General features: G+C 45.3%; 1 long non-coding RNA gene across 1 annotated transcript; it reads right to left on the bottom strand.

Moving 5' to 3' along the window:
- Positions 1 to 506: 506 nt before the first annotated feature.
- Positions 507 to 19561, bottom strand: LOC138687183 (uncharacterized). The gene is made up of 3 exons (XR_011326450.1): positions 19320 to 19561; positions 17553 to 17705; positions 507 to 639 (listed from the first exon to the last, which is right to left on the bottom strand). It is a non-coding gene; the product is annotated as an uncharacterized lncRNA (long non-coding RNA).
- Between the last annotated feature and the right edge of the window lie 619 nt (positions 19562 to 20180).

The following is a 20180-nucleotide window of genomic DNA, read 5'->3' as shown; positions in this document are numbered from 1 at the left end:
AGGTATTTGTACCCAGTACCCACTGTTACCTTTTTGCTCTCTTTTGTGGGTCCAGGTTTTTGACACAATACCTGTTATCCAACAAGCTGAGGAGTTTAAACGTAGGGGAGGGAGGTGTCTGCCACATAAATATATGGCAAAACACTGAGGAAAATGCCTTGCAACAGCCTTACTGATCACACTTTTCTGCAACAGTCATGTAACAGCAAAGATTTGAGGATTTCCAGCAGGTCCTTTACAGACAAGTTGCTTGACATAAGAATCTGCTTGGAGACAAATCCTCCAAGTGGATACTAGTTCAACAACACCTTGTAAACTGTCTTTAATGCTTTCCGTAATATGGAGTAGAAAAAGCTTTAGATCAAGACATTTGAGTCAAATCTATTTACGATGGTCTCATCTCCTATAAGGCAAAATTACCCATTCCAGCTTGGAGTCCATAGAGAATAAATGGCTACATCACACCAAAGAAATTATCTCCACTAGCTATGATGGACTAACCTTTATTGTTTGAATCCTCTGCTTCAGAACTTCCTTTGGTTGCCTGCCAAGTTCAGGAAGGAGTAATCTTCTCTTGATTCATAACCTGGCTCCTGAGAGTATATCCTTTCCTTCTCACTTCCTCTGACACACTGGAGGCTGGGCAGAGAGACACATGCAATCAAGTAAGTTTGGCAGTAAACCTGCTCTAAGATTGCACTTAGAGCAGTATTAACAACTTTTATTTCAAAGTTCAGCATTTCTTGCTCTCAGGTTCAGGGTAAAAATCTTTGCCATGAAGCTTGTTGGAATCTTCCCTGAAGTTTTAACTCTGGCTACTCTTCGGTTGCTTTTTTCCCCCTTCTCCTGGTCTGTAGGTTGTAGTCCACACCTAAGGATCATAGGAAAATAGCTCACAAGAGTCTCCCAGCTACAGAGGGGACCTACGACATTAGCCAGTCCTCTCATTTGCCCTGATCTCTTCCTGGAGTCCAAGCTAGCTGTGGCTTTTGTTTCCTTGCTTTGGAGTACTGGGCAATTTTACATGGTCTGTGAATGAGTATGTGACAGGAGCATGCCAAGGACCCTTCTCAACCGATACACGGTTGCTGAGACAACAGGAATTGGCCCTTTGAATCAAACTGGTTTCAGCCAACACCCTGTCAGTAACAAAGAGCAGATCAATGGAAGCTCTTGTTCCAAGTTATGTGATCATTAAAGACATATTAGTATCTGCTGATCATTTTATCCCTTTTAATTCCCACAAGATTCTTAATGAGGAAGAATTTCTAAATCAAGAGATTAATATGCAATACAAATTGCATATTAAAGCCCCGCAAGTGATACTGGTAATCTTGGCTGGCATTCCCCTGTTGAGACTGGACATTTCTGGCAATTGCTGCCTCCAAACCAGCCCTAGAGTGTCCCAGAGGTAGGTTTGTCTTATTTCATTATTAAGTACCTCAGCACGATGAAGTATGAACAGGTACGAAAAGATACATCAAAAATTTTGGCAAGCGTGAAGAGAAGTCAGGCACCTGTGACAACCCTCTGTACAACATCATGACAAACCATCAGTGGCCCATTAGCATCACTATTACTACATCAGCAATGGGTGCAGTTTTGTGAGGTTATGCAGGAACCCTTGCTGAGGAGTATAACCCTCTGTGCTACCTGCTGTAGAAGTACTCAACACAAAAATTACCTCTTTCCCACTCAATATACAAGATTTCACTGTGACCTACCTAGTGCAATGATAAAAAGACTTGGGTGTGATCTTCAGATAGATAAACAAGGGATTAGTTAGTTATTTTACATCTTACAAGGCAATGGTGGCACTAATGTTGGAATAGTGCATTTAGTCAAGTGAAAAATTGAAGATAGTACAGTGAACAGCAATACAATTATTTGAAGGCTGGAAAATGAGTTTTTATGAAACACTGAAGGAATTCAATACATTCTGACTATCAAAAAAAATAGACAAGACTGAGAAATGACTTGCTATATGGTGTGTAAACAGCCTCTGAAGGAAGGAAATTAAAATATGCTCTGCAAAGTACCAGAGGAAGTGACCATCAGCTGGAAGGTAAAGTTGCACAAATCCAAATTAGAAATAAAAGTATTAACAATTGGGAGAGTCTCCTGATGGGCCAGAAGTACAGACCGCACCTCATCAAATAAAATCTGGATTCTGTTCTGGATGATGCTTTGGTTAAACACAAGTTGGCTCATTCCACAGCTAACTGGAAGAAAATCTCTCAGTACATAAAATCAGACTAAATACCTTAATGGTTCTTTCAAGCCAAAAGCTATGCATTTTATATCAAAATGTTATCTTCAAGGAATACCAACATAGCTCATTCAAGCATACGGCACTTAGAAAATGCCAGAACTGGAGCATTATTCTATATAACATTGTCACAGTCCTCTTGAGCACATGCATGAGCTTTAACAAGATGATCTCTCTGTTGTTTCTTTCCCACACTGTTGCTTTTTTCCCCGGATCTTTTTTTTGTTCTTCGAGGGCAGTGACAGGTTTGCCGCTGCTGCAGGGAGCCAGGGCCGTGCTGCTTAAAGTCTGCCACTGCCTATTCCTCTGGCAGCATCTGCAGTTTCTGCCCAATAGGAAATCCTAGTATTTCAACTTCTGTTTTGTCTCATTTGGGATCCAAGTTTTAAAAGGGAATTTTGAATGAAATATTGCAGAATCACATGAACCCCACACGCAGAAACATTTTGGATGTGGCTGATGGAAGTAAACTTTCCAGCATTCCTGCCACAGAATATTTCTTTCCATTTGGTTGAACTATCCAAAAATATTTCTCACCATTCAGTTCAACATAACTGAATTTTCTGGTTTTTTCACTATCTTGTGGAAGCTGAAGAACATTGTCTTCTGTGCGGCACAGGTTGTAGGGGAGAGTGAGGAACAACACTCCACTACCATAAGCAGTAATCATACTATAAAAGAGAAATGTAACTTTATAATAAGTGAGTCAAATGCAATTATTTGGGAAGTAAATATTTTTTTCAGCCAAAAATATTTTCTCCAGCCGGAGACTTTGACTTTGTAGAAATAACCCTTGAGGTGAGATTTATCTACCCTCACTTATTGGCGCATCTAAAGTTAGATGCTTGATGCTGAGGTGCTCATCCTAGGATTCCTTACTGCTAAACAGCCAATCGTTTTCAAAACAGCCACTCTATTAGGTCTCAGAAGCCCCTGTATGAATGTATTTCCTATGCTCTCTGTAACATAACTTGTTTCATTGCCAAAATATGGCAAACTACCTCATCTTTACATAAAATGGAGCAAAGGCATATGGTCTCCAAAGACAGAATTTAAGTAGAATTGGCTAGATCCACTTGACACTGGCTGTGAAGGGACCCTGTGGAGACCAGGTCAAGACAAAGCTGATTTGCAGATGTTTAACGCAAGAGGTGACGTTCATAGAAGGTGGGCACTGAAAAAGCTTAGTAACAGGTTGAGGGATGCTCCCTGAGCATTGTCTGGGAACTCCGCGGCAGCAGCAGGAGAGGAGTCTGGCCCTCCACAGTAAAAGTCCCCCACCATGACCCCAAAATATCTACCATCTGTCTCGCTCACTCACCCAGCTTCCAGCTTCTGCAAAAATAAGGCTGCAGGGTTTTATTTTATGAAATTATGGGATTCACTTGTGACAGTGAATCCAAAATTACTCATCTAACTGTCAGCTATTTGCCTCGGGCTCCCTTATTCTACGTGGAGAAAAGCAGGCACGTTAAGGGTAAGACAATCAGATCCGGTTTTGATACCTATTTTAAGGTGAAATGAATCCTGCCCTAAACCCCACTGGCTCTATCACCTACCTGTCTGCTGACTATAAGCACCTACAGTAAGATTAAGCCTGTGCAGGTAGGTACTTCTGCAAGGGCAAAAGTAGTAACCACACAGCTGCAAACATCCACATGACTTGCTCTGGAAACATAGATAACTAAAAACATCTAAGTGCTCAAGAAAGTCATGTCAGAGAATCAAAATGTAAACCAAACACTGGTTGACACTTTGGATTATTTTTACTTCAATACTTATGTGTGTATCACTTCCTCCTTGATAAAATGAAGGCATTAGTACAGATTCACCCCTCAGCTGTATCGTGAAGATATATTCATTAAATTTTGTAAAGAAGGAAGATTCTACGGCGAAGCACAAGAGAAAAACCTGATAAGAAATTAATAATTCTGTATTCAGTGCTGTATGCAGTAAATAATGCATTGAGCCACACACTAAATGATGAGACTAAATGAAATATTGAAGAGTTGCTCTTTCGGCGAGCAAGTCTATTCTGTGCACTGAATGAGGCAGGGATTTTGTCTAAAGAGAAGAATTGATCACATATTTAAGACTGTATTACAATGCATACACACAGGAAGACTAAATGAAGATTTTACAGATATCCTTAAATCTGAAGCTTCCTAATTTTTGAGTGCTTGACTTTGTGACCTTGAAAATGGTTTAGTAAAATATTATTGGGCTTTTTTTTTTTTTTTTTTTGCTGTTATTTCCCTGTTTTGTTTGAATTTTTTGAGTAGGCATCAGACACCTGTTTTACAGATGGTAGCAGAGACAGGTAATCCCTAGCTGGGACCTGAAGGACAGCTCAAAAACTTGAGCTAGCTGGGGAGTACATAAAATCGGACAAGACAGTGACGTAGGTCAGACAGGAGAATTGATCTTATTCTTTGTATTACATATGGACAACTTTTCTGTCTAACCTAGTCCAGTATCAGTGACAAATAGAGGTTTGAAAGCCACCAGAATCATAGCACGGAACAACCCAAATTCTTAATCACATATACACTTGCTTTTTGTCTTAAAAATATATATAGCCCTGTTTCCAACAGTACACAAAGCCTGACATGCCATAAGACTGAATTTTTTCTCTGTAGTTCTGTAGGCATCAGGGCTTCAGGATATGCTCATTTTTAAAACAAGTGCAAGGCTAATGCTTGTTTGGGATTGTAGAACTAACACATTAGGTGGGCTCAGTACTAATCTGAATGCAATTTATATGAATAACCAGCCAGGGAACTACACATTCTCCTGCCTTCACCTTCCAAGGTAATAAACGCTCTTACATGGCTCAGATATTGCTCTTCATTTTTTAAGATAAATAAAGGTTTATGAAGAAACATCAGTTTTACGTGAAAAACTGTATTTTTTTCTTTAACTTTTGTCATTATTGTGTTTGCACTTCAACTTTGCATTAAGCCCCTGCATTTCCATACCACGGCACATTACTCATCCTCCCACACATTTCATGTGCAGTCAGAAAAGCAAGTATCCTGTCTTCTGCATTTCTCCTCCTCTCTCCCTTCTGCATTTTCCCTTGTTCTCCTTTGCGTGCTTGCTCATCTCCCAGTTCTTACCCCATTCTTCATTGCCTTCCTCCTTCCCATTCTGATCCTCTACAGTCACCAGGCAAGCCCACAATGCTGAATACTTGGACACATATCCATTGCTTCCTTGATCCCACTTGGAAACCTCTGTGATGTCGCAGCATTGGCTGCATCCAAGATGTATGAAGAGATGCTGGTGTTAAAGAAAGGACAAAGAAAGAGGAGCGGTTGTTTTTCCTCTTGAGCCTTTAGAGGTCTTAGGTGTGCGTCCTGCCCTTCCTCCCTCCAGCTACTTTGCCATCTCACCTATTTTCACTTGCCCTTTCTTGTTGAGCTGTAAGGACCGTGCTGGCCTCCACAGGGTTATTATTCCACTAGGATGATGTGAAGTCAGGCTCTAGGATGTACCTGGAGAGACTAATCCATGGCCCACAGAGGATGCAGCAAATACCATCAGACGGATGCTACCCACCACCTCTTCCTATTTCAGAGACATGGCTGAGCCAGGAAGTGAGATCGACATTGTCAGTTTGCTGCTCCTTGCATTCTGCTCCTCATCCCAGATTCCCCAAACATCCACATACTGGTTCATCTGAACATTGTGCTGTCCTCTTCCCCTCAGGGATGTCTGTGCATATCCCTTCTGTACCACCACAGGGGCATGGTCTCAGTCACCCGTTACAGAATCAAAGCTCTGCAGGGCTTTGTCATCCTTGAGGTGGTGTGTAGGGAAAGATGTTTTAGTGGTTAGGAAATTAGCATGATATTCAGCAGCATGAGTGCATTTCTTCTCCACATCAAAAATATCTCTTATAACCCTGGACAAAGAGATTCAAGCAAGACTCATTAAAGAACCGTATCTTTTCCAGAGACCACAAAGGGATGTGAGCAAATAATCTGACCTAGCTGCTGAGTTGCTAAATGGGTAAAATGAGGTAAAAGGAATCATAGAATCATAGAATTGTTTAGGTTGGAAAAGACCTTTAAGATCATCAAGTCCAAGTGTTAACCTAGCACTACCAAGTCCACCACTAAACCATGTCCCTAAGTGACACATCTGATATCTTTTAAATACCTCCAGGAATGGTGACTCAACCACTTCCCTGGGCAGCCTGTTCCAATGCTTGACAACCCTTTCGGTGAATAAATTTTTCCTAATATCCAAAATAAACCGCCCTTGGCACAACTTGAGGCCGTTTCCTCTCGTCCTATCACTTGTTACTTGGGACGAGAGACCGACCCCCACCTCACTACAACCTCCTTTCAGGTAGTTGTAGAGAGCGATAAGGTCTCCCCTCAGCCTCCTTTTCTCCAGGCTAAACAGCCCCAGTTCCCTCAGCCGCTCCTCATAAGACTTGTGCTCCAGACCCCTCACCAGCTTCATTGCCCTTCTCTGGACGCGCACCAGCACCTCAATGTCTGTCTTGTAGTAGGGGCCCAAAACTGAACACGTTATTCAAGGTGCAGCCTCACCAGTGCTGAGTACAAGGGGATGATCACTGCCCTAGTCCTGCTGGCCACACTATTTCTGATACAGGCCAGGATGCCGTTGGCCTTCTTGGCCCCCTGGGCACACTGCTGGCTCATATTCAGCCGGCTGTCAACCAGCACCCCCAGGTCCTTTTCTGCCAGGCAGCTTTCCAGCCACTCTTCCCCAAGCCTGTAGCATTGCACAGGGCTGCTGTGACCCATGTGCAGGACTCAACACTGAGCCGTGTTGAACCTCATACAACTGGCCTTGGCCCATCGATCCAGCCTGTCCAGATCCCTCTGTAGAGCCTTCCTACCCTGGAGCCGATCAACACTCCCACACAACTTGGTGTCATCCGCAAACTTACTGAGGGTGCACTCGATCCCCTCATCCAGACCATTGATAAAGATATAAAAGAGAACTGGCCCCAAAACTGAGCCCTGGGGAACACCACTTGTGACCGGCCACCAACTGGACTGAACTCCATTCACCACAAATATATAACCCTTGACATTACTGTGTCTCAGTTTCCCACTCCATGGAAACAAGTTTTATAGCTCTGCTATGGTGGAGCAGTGGAAGGTCAGCTGTGAGGTACCCTGATCCTGTAGGCAGCAGGCCAGACCAAGATAGATGATCCACACTGAAATACATAACCATTAATTTAAAAAAGAAAAATATCACATATTCATTATTTTTCCTATCATGTTTCTCTTCCAATACACATTCATAAATAGAAATGAAAGAACAACTAATGCGCCTTTAGTTACTGTGTTTGTCTGTTTTCCAATCATAATTCATGACCTGCTTCAACAAACAGGGGGACAAACATGTTTGCTTTTGATAAATTAAAATGGTTTGGTGCCTTTCTTTATTACATTCCTTCCTTTCTTTTTTTTTTTCCTCTTCTGTGGTGTTTTCCTTACAGTGATTCTCTTTGCTTGCTCTACTCCCATGGCCACGTACTCAGTCTAATCCTGGCTGGTGTCTGTTACACCACAGTAGTAGTGTCAGAGTTACTCCCCTGCAGTGGAGTCACACTGAGATCATAATTTGGCATTTAGCATCTGAAAATGAGCAAGACTTTATAAACACAAGCACAACTGGCAGGAAGAATGGGAGCCTGTGATAAACCAAAGGGAGAAAGGAAGAAAGATCTCCACCTGTGATGTTCAGACAGGCTGGACAGACCACCTACCAGAGACTCAAGGGCATGAATCATCCAGCAGCTGAACAACCCTCCAAAACCCTCAATGCAAAACCACCTGTCAAATGATCTGAGCAAGAACCCCACGTCATGCAAAGCAGATTGGGACACAGGTGTATGGCATGGGCAGGGTCCAATGCCTCGGCTAAGTGATTCAGACTAACAGGAGGCATGTTGTAGGTGAGGAGCTGGGTCTCCAGTGCTCAGAGGCTTTGTGTGCGAGGGGTAGAAGAGCCTGAGGTGATCAGTATTCAACACGGAAAGAGCATTTATTGGAGATTTTATCTTGGATAGAGACAGAGGAAATGATCTGCATCGTGGGCGCTCAGGATGGGATTAATTTCTCCTAATTTAAACTGTCTATCAGGAAGACAGCTAAACTACTCTGTTGACTGCCTTGAGATCAAGGAGGGAAACAGGCATTTTTACAATGCAAGCCAACTGTTTCAGATGCCTCCTTTAGGATGAGCTCCAAAGCCCACAGCTCTGACCATGCCTCCACTGGCCAGAGTAACTACCTAGGAGACGTCTATACTTAGTGGGGTGAGTCCCATCCTCAGGTCCCCACACAAAGGCAGCTCACAGGAACTGTGAGGCTTTCTAATCAAGTAGGTGGACCAACATGATTTCACTCCTGACTGTTCTAGACGGACACAAGATGAAATCTGGATTCAGAGTCTGTTGGAGCCCCACACTAATTGCTCCACCAAGTCTAGAGCAGTGGTGTATAGAAAAACCACTAGTTCCAAAGCATAAGACAGAAAACTGGACACCCTTCCTTGCCAAAAATTTCTGTGTTAGACTGTTCTTCTTGCATCAGGAAATTATTTTTTATTAAGCAGATGTAATTCCGGAACCATTTCTTCAGTAAGATTAATCTCACAGAGCAAGATGAAAATACAGTCTTCTCCTGTAGCTGGAATTTGCATTGGCTGCAGCTGATCACTGGTGACAAGAATAAAGTGAATCATTTACAGGAGAGTAAGGAAGTACAGGAAGAAGACTTAAGAAAACCATGTGGTGAGAGTAATTACTTTCTACCTGCCAATGGCAAAGTACCGAGCCTGTCTTCAGCAGTCAAGACTGACACTGAGGAGAGTGGTACTGTAGGGGTAGTAATGAAAGTAGATGCCACCCAGAACTATGAACCCAAGGTGTAGCAACTCCTGGACGAGTGGCTAGATCCAAGCATGAGGCTGGGTGCAGGTAGGCTGAACTTGTGAAGGAACTGTATTGATACACCTAAGCTCTCTTAGAAATGAAAAGCTGTTGACAAAATGCCTAAAGCAAGGGTATACAGATATCCCAACAAGTATGCGTGCCCCACATTCTGTAAATATTTTCCTGACGTTTGTGAGCTCTTAAGAGTCAGCATCCAGGACACCTTCCAAGATGATCAAAACCCCATGTATAGTAAAGACTACTCTATTTGAGGCAACATCCCAAAAGTCATAGAGACCTGAGGAACAGTGGCAGCTACATATCACAGCAGAAGGCCACAGGCCAACATTAAGGCATGCTGCAGCATTTGCTCCTAGAGTCCTGGCAAACTCAGGAGAACGCTGTGCTCTGCTAGGCAAGGAAATCTACGAGCCCCTCCTTGGAGCAGAGCAATTTAACGAGCTGCCTTTGGGAAGAGCATCGATTGTAAATCAGTAGGAAGCACCACAGAGAGAGGAAATTGCTAAGTGCACCCAAGTGACTGCAGCACATATTACTGCAACTCCAGCACTGCGCTGCAAGTCTGAGAGGGACGGGAAAGTTACCATGCAGAGGGTTTCCAAATAGAAGCATTGTGTGCACACATGGAAGGATATAAAGAGTGCACTGACAGGCAGCATGAGGAGATTTTGCAGTTCGTGAACTGTCAAGTCTGGCCTGTGGAAAGCACCTGAGCAGACTTGTTCACTCCCACAAGCAGAAACTGCTTGGGCAGGTCAGCTTATGGCTCTAGATATGTGAGTTGGTTCTGGAGGACGCTCAGTGATGACCGCATCTGTAGCTGATGAGCTGCAATAGGGACAGAATAGGTCTGATGTGCAAGGTGTGAACATGCTGCATTAAAGGACATCCGCTTTTTGCTGGAACATTGCTCTACTGGATAATGCTCACTTCTTTAAATCAACATTTTTGGGGGGCATATCAGCTTCAGCAAAATTGTCATTGTTTTCTCAGGTCTGACATAGCATTTTTGCACTGAGAAAAGTTTGTACTGTGGAATTACTAATGGCACAGCAGCTAGAACACTCATGCAAATTAGAAAGGCTTCAAGGCCAAATCCTTGCTACAACTTTGATCACTGGCCTGGAACTCAAGAAAATTCACACGTCTCTGAAGCAGAAACAAAACAACTCAGCCCAAAGTGGGACTCAGCATAAGACGCTGCTCCCTGATGTCACAAGCCAACAAGAGCAAGCCAGCAGGGAAGAAAGCAAAGAGCCGTTTAGGAAGGTAAAGTGACTGGAAGCTACCCCTTCCTGCCAGTTCAAGACTCATGTTTGCAGAGGACAAGTGGAAGATACAAACAGGGACTGAGGGGTTGGCCAGGTGAGACTCTGCTCACCAGGCTTGCTGTACAGCAGAGGAGCCATCAGCTTTGCCCCACTGTTAGGAGACCCCAGGAAGAATTTTGCATCAAGCAGTACCACTGGCCCTGAGGTCTCAGCGTACAAGGGAGTAGATACAGGACTGATCACCATGCACAGGGAAAACGTAAGTGCATGCTATCAGAGGAAAGAGCACAGACTGATGGAGGAAGAAGAGGCCCTAGGAAGCCTGTGTATGCATGGTTGTACTGTTAGCTATAGGGCTCACTACCACAGCTCTCTGCTGGGGACAAGGCCAGGGGAACACTGTTCTCAGCAGTGTGAGGAGGAAGAGACATTGTCTTCCAGGAACCACCATGACCTTACCAAACACCAGTGAGACTCTTACGACCAGTCATCAACTTAGGCAGGACAGAAAACAGTCCATTTTTTTAAAAGAGAAAAATAAATCACAATGGCAACAAACACACTCACATCTCTAACATATGATTACATTTCAAATGTAATTACGAATGTTTCCAGAGCGTGCAGATGTATTTAGTCTCACAAAGCAGAGCTAATTTATTCATAAGCAGATCTGCAAGGCTGCCCAGGCAGAATCCACTCCATATTCAAGGGGATTATTAAATTGGTGGGTGTGAAGGGTTTCTTTGCAAGAGTCTCCAGTGCATAGATACAGCAGGCAGCCAAATGAGAGAAAGACAAGAACGACAGGCAAGACAGGCAGGCAAGAGGGCCAATTTGCATGACGAAAAAATTATCACAGTGACAGCCCCAAACTGGCAGCATTTCAGGAGGGAGAATGGCTGCACAACACTGTAAGACAAACCTCTCTAGAAACAGGGAAGCAGCCCTGCAGGGACTGATACCTTGGCAGGGTACATCCATGCTCTCAGTTGGGCTGTGGTCTCTAATTTGTGGGATGTCTGGCAGGTGTTCCTGCTGGAGCCCCTCCGGTACATCTGGAAGCCACCCAGAAACATAAAACCAATGGAGAGTCAGCATCTCCAGGCAAGCTCATGCTGCCTCCCCTATGCTGCTTGGACTGCCTGCAAAAAAAGAGCTGAGAGGTGATAAGGAGCTTTTTAAACTGCATCTTGGCAGTTCCTGACCCTGTGCATGTTCCTAATCTGCTCCAGTCATCAGTGATTTCAGGTGACTTGGCTGATTTTGCATTGGGGCAGAGTAATGGAAACATTTGAAGGTGCAGGAGAAATAAATGTAGAGTGGCTGATTGGCCCCTGCTGACTCTGTTTGCTCACCAAGTCAGGGCCAACTGCAAGCTGATGAGAAGATGCACCCTTCTGTCTTCCAGCTCTTAGTTGCTGCTTCCCTGCTGAGCCCCAGTGGCAGCTGTACACTGATCCCTGATCTGAGCACAGTGGCAGCAAGTGGTGATAGAGGCTATGGGACCTGGCCAAGGCAAAACATAACCTCAGCAGTCCCAGACAGCTTGTTCAGAGGGGCTTTTGTCCCACCAATCTCAAACATCAAGCTGTGAAGGGACAGGAAGCTTATATTTTCTTGGTTTTACACATGAATGCAAGAAAAATCAGTAATTTTTTCTTTGCCCTTTCCTTTCATTTCCCCCTTTTTCCACTTGCAGTTTCTTGAAACTTTCTTAACTTTGGAAAAGTGACAGAGCTGAAAAAGAAAAGTGAATTTGTCACAGTGTCACTTTCATGAATTGGAAACATTTGTAAAGTTACAAAGTAGAAAAGGGGGAAAAAGGGCAAAAATCACACTTCATATTCTTCATGAAAGGGAGGAAGAAAAAAAAAAAGAAGAACCCAAACCCAATGTGGCATGTGTTGAAAATATATCTTGTCAAAACAAGTGGCAGAGTGGAAAAACGGATCTAGCCCAAATTTCTCAAGGGAGAAACAACTGCTCTATTTCCTGCTTTCTCATAAAACCATTTCTCCATTTCCCAGAGCTCTTTGGTCAGCTTAGACTAACAGTCCCTCCACATGCTGCCCATGCCCCTGGAGTAGGAAGGAAGAAGCAAAATCAGGATCTGCCCATGACTGCAGAGCTGTGGTGAAACCAGGCAGATCTGCAGCTCAAAAAATGTGACTTTCTGACAGCCCAGGTGGACAGAGCAGGGACTATACTGCTACCTGATGGAGGGCAGGTGGGAATCATTTGTATGTGATGTAAGAGGCATTGTGGAGTATCACCTTTTGATGAAATATTGCTAAAAGTCAGTGCCCCATGCTTGCAGTCATGAGTGGCAAAATAGCTGTGTTTGACACATATGAGGTAAAGAACCCCTCAAGGCAGCAGGGCCTCCAAGCAAGGGAGAAAGGAAAGAGATGTCATGCTAAGTGTTTTTTCTCTTGCAGTAAACACAAAGCAATAGTTTTATGTTCCCCAAGTGCCTCTGCAAATGTGGACTGCTGTAAGGACAAGCTATGATGGACAGCCAGTAGCACTGGATTCACGACAGTATTGCAGCTGTGAAAGCTGGTTGTGTTAAGACTGCTGTGAGCAGGAGTCTGGACCCAACCCTATGGTGCCTATGATGGGTGCTGAATCAGGCTGTCCCTTTAGAAGTGATAGGTTGGAAAGCTTTTGGAAATGGAACATCTTTTAAGGTGCAGAAACCAAGGACCAAACTCCCCAGAGTCCTGTATAGAGCTAGCAGAGCACAACCAGGGTAGGAGGGGAGGGACCAGCCACCTTGGAAAGCACACACAGATACGGGAGCAGGGTTGGAAGATTGGTGCAAGAGCAGCACAGTGTTATCCACTGATGATTCATCAAGCATGCTGATATTTTAGTGTTTCTTCCTTCTCTACACAAGTAAGTCCTCTTGCTTTAAATCCCCTTTACACCCTTGCTGGAGAGAGGAGAGTTAAATGGTCTTGACCACTTGGCTTTAATTTCTATCAGACCCCAAAAGACAGTGCTTTTTCATGCCAAGCAGCAGAGAGGGTACAAGCCTCCACAAGAGCCCCTCATGGTATCGGGTGTGCTCAGATGGGAGGCCATCCCGCTTCCCCTCAGCTTTCCCAGCATCTCCTAGGGATGTACTTGCTCAGCTGATCTGCCACGGAGACCTGAATTAGGCACACATTTACTTTGCCAAGCAACTGAGCAAAAGTTCCTGGGGAAAACTCTGCTATCTCTGAAGTTATTAGACTAATTACAACAGTGATTATTTGCATGCTCTCCACTTTGGCTGAACACTGGAACTAAGCCTATGTCTTAATTTGCCCTCCCCGAGTAACAGAGGAAAGCAGTCCGGAAAAACGCAGCCCCTTTCTGGCTGGCACAGCAGCTCCCTGATACTAATACACACACACACACAGGTGAAATCTCCCCTTAGTCTGGGAGTTCTGGAAGCACAAGGGTTTTTGTGGTTCAAGTGAATTTATGTGCAGTAAGTACAGCAAGTATTGGGCAGTCAGCAAACGCTCAAAGAACTGCAACTTCCAGGCAAGTCCTGGTGGGTTTTCATTCCTTACAATGGAGAACTTGTTGTCATGAGAATGAGCCCACAGGAGATGGCCAGGAGGGCAGCACTGGGCAGAGAAACAGCTGCACAAAGCACTGGGATATGACAGCCCTCCACAGTCCTTGCGCTAAAAAGACAAGTGAAATTATTTCTGAGTCTCTAATTTCTGCAGGAAATACCAGTGCTGTGGAGTGTGCTGGGTCCCCTTTGCTGTTTGCTTTTCAAGAACATTCAGATGAGCACCCAAGTGCACACAAAAGTGAATTTTCAAATCACCCACTTAAATATTCATGAGGCTGTATACTCAACTGCATCAAATAGGGGTATCTATGCTGGAAGTGCTTGTGCAGCCATCCGGTCAGGGAGAAAGCCACCACTAGCCAGCTTATCTGACCAGCCACAGCTCACTGATGTAGCTCAGAATGGCAAGTGGTTTGAAGAACTGCTGGTGGCTGATAAATAGGAATTAGAAGAGGTGATGAATTTGTGGAATAATTTTCACTAATGGACACATCTGAAGGATTTGCTCCCTCTTTCCTTACATTCCAAGAGTAGAAAAGGTGGCTGTGTTTTTCACATCTATTGCTCATATAGGCTCCATTTACTCAGTTTCATGCATTGAAATGGCTAAAGCTTGCCCTACATTTCGAAAAAGCTATTTGGCTTTCTTGGCTCCAGTTTTCAAGAGTGACTTATGATTTCAGAAGTGACTGCAGTTAAACAGGGAACATGCAAAACTGCCTGTTTTGTAGAGATATGGGTTGGCTTCTACCAAACATTGTCTCTGTCAAGGTAACAAGGTCTCTAACTGAGTGCTGAGGCATGCAAGTCTGCAGTCACATTTGAAAATTTGGTTGGAGTTTTGTGGGTTTTTTTGCATTAATGTTTGGCCATAGTCTCTGCCTGCCACCCTGATTTATACCTGGAATTACAGTAAGGTAACTGCACAGTCCCATGTCCCACACAGGGTGCTTGTGGCCTGTAAAGAAGTCACAGAGCTGCTTGCACACTCATGTAAAACACATCTCTTTGGTCACTGAAATATTATCTTTTGTGCTGCTTTCTCATGATGCAAAAGTACAGGTGAGCAGAGCAGCCAAGCATGAGCAGCATTCACTGATGCTTACTGCATCCTACTGCACTATTACTGGCATCAGAGAAGCATCCAAAATACTGCAGTTCTGCTTCCTTTAATTTTGTAAGCTGTGTGCTCTGTGACCCAATCCCAACTGCAAAAATGTCTGGATCTTTTCAGCAAAGCAAGGAGAAAAATTAATGAGTTGACTTGCAGCTCTCAGCCTTGAAGTAATTGTGTATGACATGCAGACCCCACCTTGCACAGCCCTGACTCCCCAGAAGGAGAAGGCAATAATATTACTTTTCAATTTGATCTTGACTGCCTTTAATTGATTTCAGAGCTCTGGCCTTTCACTCTGCTTGAGCTGCTAACTAACCCAATCAAGCTCTGGCTGCTAGTTACAGTCGACCTGGTGGGGATAATTACATTAATACAGCTGTCAGACTCTGAAGGGACATGGCACAACTTCAGAAATGTTTGAAAGCCTTCTGAATAGCAGGCATTGGAGCCTAAACTCAAAGCAAGTCCATGAACTGTGACCACTTGAAGTGTGGCAAAAACTGTTTTAAGCAAAGCAAGTTGTTAGACTGGAGTCTAAGCTGTCCCATGGTGATGAGCAAGGGAAGGCCAGAGAGAAATAACAAGCATCCTCAGGCCTGCTCATCTTTTTATGTTTGGAGATGCTCAGAGGCCTGGATTTCAGGCTTCCTTCATTTCATATGTATGGTGCATCATCCACAGAGAAAAAAAAAAAATCTGTGAGAAAGGTAGGGCAGGAAAACAACCAAGACTACCACAGCTACAATTTCAGGGCATCACATAACAGATATCCAGGGAGCACGCAATTCCCAACACCATGTAACACACCCAAGAAGAGAAACTCGAAGACCACAAAGTGGTTGTGTCCACTAGGAAAAGAAAGGGGACGCCAAAGGTATGTCCAACATCTTAATCCCAGATGCAGAAAGCCAAACAAATGGGCAAACAAAAATTAACAAAGTTCCCCATCAGTCACAGAGGAAAATTATTTCCTGACCTGAATTTTGATCAACAAAACCTTGAGCACATGAGCCACATCCATCACAACCATCTGCAAGATTCCTCAGTTTCCTAGGAGCACAAGCACACTATGACCGCGTTTCCATCCTTTGTTTTTGGCCATCTCCAACGCTCCAGCTCTACAAGTGGGTATTTCCTATTTGTTAGAATAAGGGGAGCTCTTAACCACTCCTTCATCTCTCTCTCAGTGCTGCAGAAGCAAAATGCAGCATCCTCAGCTCTGTTTTACAGATGGGGAAAGTAAGACACATCAGATGGATGTGACCCCAAGAGAAGTGGAAGGCTCAAGAACAGAGCCCATGTTTCTCATCTTCTAACAGCTCCGCTTGAAGGACAAAAGCTCACCCTTTGTTAGTGAAAGACAATAACAACCCCAGAAATTTGTGAGAGTTTCTGCTCTCAAGAGGGAGGTTCTCCTTCACAAAGCCATTGTCATCCCCAAAACAGACACATCTACACTGCACTTGTAAGTTCACGCTTGTTTTAACAGGGACCTTCAGTTGTTTCCACTACCCTTGCACATGTTTACACACAATGTCTATATTACACACTCCAGTACAGTGTAAAACCGCTGAGCTAACACAGGTACCAGAAGCTGCTTGGTTTCTCAGAAGAGTAAATTAGCTTCTGTAGAGCTCCCTCATGTAGCACTGTGCTAAACATGTTAAGGTATTTCTTGTTTAATTAAGGCTTTTAGCAATAAAGCTTGTGAAGGATTAGGAATAAAAAGCAATTAGGCTCTTGAGAGACCTAGCTACTAGTTTTCTTAACTTCCATGATATATGCATAAGAGTACTTGACAGCAGAAAAAAGGGTAGGACCTCAGATGCAAGAGAGAAATGTTTTATCTCTAAGACAGGGCACACATTTCTGTTAATAGAATAAAATTAATTGACCTTGTAGTGATTTATTTGATATTTTGGAATAGAAGTATATGGAGTAATAAAAATGTTCTGGCATCAGGCGTATCTATAAGACACTAGTGAAGCTTGCCAACACTTTGTGTGGTATTGGGTGGGGTTGTGCAACAGCCTCGGTGCTCCAGGTGCTCTGTGGCACATATAAGTTGTGGACATTGTTTCCAGATACATATGCAGACAGGGTGGCTTAGGCATAAAAATAACATGTTTGAGAGTCAGAAAAGGAGCTGTTTTCAGACAATGAGACTGCTGTTCTCTAAGCTTTAAAAATTGCATCTGTTAGGTTGTTTGTAATCTTTCAGAAGACAATCACCAAGAAAATCCACATGGCTTATATCTAATGTTTCCCATAATAGCCTTAAAAACTTCCAAGGTATTTGACTGGCCTACCTATCTGGTGGTCCAAAACCTAGACTGCTTTTAGTCCCCTGACCTCATTTATAGCTAACTTACATAGCTTCACTTCAAGTGGCAAACGTCCACCAGCACAGCTGAGCTTCAAACGATGAGGGCCATTTTGATCAGTGTGCTGCACACAGGGTACTTGCTGCCATCCAGGTCACCGCCACATGCCACCAGCATCAAGAGCTGACCTCAGTCATTTTCCTGAAAGCAGAAAACATTGTGTCACTAAAGCATTACACCCATTGCAGACTCCCAACACCAGACTTATCCCTGTAATTATACTGCAGATGCCTGTGCTGTGAATCTGCAGTCTAATTTCCAGTGACATGGGGAATCACCAGAGAAATAAGAGATCTCTTTGAAACAGACATTAGGGGATCATTGCCCTCTCTAGAAGAACGGTGGACTCAGCTTTCCCTGGGCAGCTGGAAGCACATCACTCCCCAGTGGGGCAATCAGCAAGGAAGTGCTCTGGAAAAGCACAAAATGACTAGACACATTAGCAAGGAAAGCCTCTACCAAAGAGGCCCAGGCAAGACTGGTCAACAAGGGCACAACAGCCTCCAGAATATTGCCTTTCAAAGCCAATCCTCAAGGGAAGTGCCTCACCCTTCTTCAAAAAAACCTACAACTGCACCCTGGGCAGCTACATACCATAGCAGCACAGCTTCTCAGGAACCCCTGGGCAAAGACATGCAGAAGAATTACAAACAGCTCCACTAGATGTGCCCACTGGGCAACGTCTTCCATCCCTGCAGTGCCCCAGCCAAGGGAGCAGGTGACAAAGGGACACGCTGAGATTTATCCTCCAAGAGAGACTAGTGGGCATGGCAGCACCCCTGCATAGTTCACTGTGGGCCCAGGCTGGAAAGACAGACTCAGGATACAAGGTCTCTTCAAGCATTTATGCCTCCGAGAGCCTACCAGGAGTTGTCAAACATCACAGATTGCCTCTGGGATAAAGCTTTTGGGTAGGTACCTTTTAGGAGTCTCAGGCTCCTACCTGGGAATGCAGTTCCATCTAAAAAACTCTGGCAACTGCCTGGGAGGTCAAGTGGGCTGTCTCCTGCAATGGGATCTACACTCCAGGGGAGGAAAGCTATGCTGGGTTTCTACCTGGGAGAAACCCTCAGCAGCTTCACAGGAGACGACTGAATTTCATGCAGACACAAATCTACTTGGGGGTCCCTTTGGCAGCATTCTGGACAGCCCCTCAGAAATGGAGCTAACTTTATGCCAACAAAACACCAGCTCAGGCAGCTGGCTCATAAGCACCCTAGTCAGCTACCTGCAATCAGAAGCAAAAAAAAAAAACCTGGGCAGTGACTCTTCATTGGAGTCTACACCTCTACAGTGAGAAACCAGGCTGTGAACTGGTGTAAGGACTTTGCAGACGCAGAGGGTGAGCACTTCATCCCCGAGGATGCAAAACAACTCGTGGAACTACCTCTGAGGAGTTCCTGGTGTACAACTGGGATGCCAGCTCCCTCCCAGATGAGGCAAGTCGATTTGTGCTGCTAGCCTGGAGGAGACCCAGACAACCACCTGGCACGGGGACTTCTTCCCACCAGAGGCAAAACGCTTTTGGTTTCTGGCTGGGGGGAGTCCCAGGTGGCTAAATGCAGCTGGAGCTTCCTCCTGAAGGAGGCGTGAGGCCTGGGGTCTCTACAGAGAAGGACTGCCAGCTGCTACCTCAGACTGGTGCCGCTTTCAGCAGAGGGTCACCACACACAGCAGGTACCTGAGGGGATTCCCGGGTGGATCCTGCAGGAGACACCTCCCGCCCTGAAGAGGCAAACCGGCTTCGGCAAGTACCTGGCAGGCGTCTCGGGCGGCTCCCAGCAGCGGCAAATTCACCCAGGTCCCGCCTTGGTATGAGGCGCCCAGGCGGGCTTTCATGCCTCAGCACGTCCCACCGCAGGCAGCCACGACGGCGGCGGGAGAGACCCGTACTCTTCGAGACGACGCTGGCTGGGAAGCATCAGGGTTTTCCTACCCCCTCACCGACCCACGGGAAGCGGGGGGATCCGGGAAACGCCGGGCAGGGGCTGGAACCGGCTCCCGGCCGGCGGCGAGACTGCAAGACCGACCTTCCCGCCACAGCCGCCGCGGGTCTCCGCCTCCTCCTGAGAGCAGCGCTGGGATTGGGTAGCGCCTGCGCAGCTCTGATTGGCGGCAGCTGATTGGCTGATGCTGCGCCTGCGGGGGAAGGTTCTGGGCTGTTGGGTGCGGCACGCTACGAGGTGGGGGGGGGGGGGTCGGGTGTCATGGCGGCGGGTGAGGCGAGCCTCAGCTGCAGCCCGTTGGGAGCTGGCCTGTGGCTTCATGGCGAGCTAGCCCTCCCGGGAGCCCTTTGTGTAACTCCCGTGCTCCCTGTTCTGCTGTCCGCAGGTGAATCCTCTGGCGCTGACCCGGTGGGCTGTGCCTGCAAGGGTCAGGTGTAATGTCTGTCCCTGAGGTGAACAGGCACATCCCGCCAGAGGGGCAAGGGGACGGTTTTGGTCTCTGGGAAAGAAAGCAAGAGCACTTCACAGAGAGGAGAAAGTCCATCTTCAATTAGCAGCTTGCTAATGAGAAGCTTTAATCTAAAATCGAGGTAACCTGTAAGAATTCCACAGATAAGCATAAATGATGGAAACCTGGGCAAAGGTCCGAAATGGAGCAAGCAGGAGGCAG

The sequence above is a fragment of the Haliaeetus albicilla genome, chromosome 10 (genome assembly GCF_947461875.1).
Source record: "Haliaeetus albicilla chromosome 10, bHalAlb1.1, whole genome shotgun sequence".
Taxonomy (NCBI): Eukaryota; Metazoa; Chordata; class Aves; order Accipitriformes; family Accipitridae; genus Haliaeetus; species Haliaeetus albicilla.
Note: the sequence above shows the minus strand (reverse complement) of the source record. Positions and strands in the feature narration are given on the sequence as shown.